Below are 402 nucleotides of genomic sequence, written 5' to 3' on the forward strand. Positions count from 1 at the left end.
AAAAAAAGAAAATATTTTCATAATTAAAATAATAATGTTAATAGTTTACATAAACTTAAAATTAATGATAAAATTTCTGATAACCCCCATAACATTTCCAGTTATGTAGAAAAAAAAACATTTATATATACACTGCTCAAAAAAATAAAGGGAACACTTAAGCAACACATCCTAGATCTGAATGAATGAAATAATCTTATTAAATACTTTGTTCTTTACATAGCTGAATGTGCTGACAACAAAATCACACAAAAATTATCAATGAAAAATTTATTAACCCATGGAGGTCTGGATTTGGAGTCACTCAAAATTGAAGTGGAAAAACACACTACAGGCTGATCCAACTTTGATGTAATGTCCTTAAAACAAGTCAAAATGAGGCTCAGTAGTGTGTGTGGCATC

The sequence above is a fragment of the Tachysurus vachellii genome, chromosome 2, assembly GCF_030014155.1.
Source record: "Tachysurus vachellii isolate PV-2020 chromosome 2, HZAU_Pvac_v1, whole genome shotgun sequence".
NCBI classification, from domain to species: Eukaryota; Metazoa; Chordata; class Actinopteri; order Siluriformes; family Bagridae; genus Tachysurus; species Tachysurus vachellii.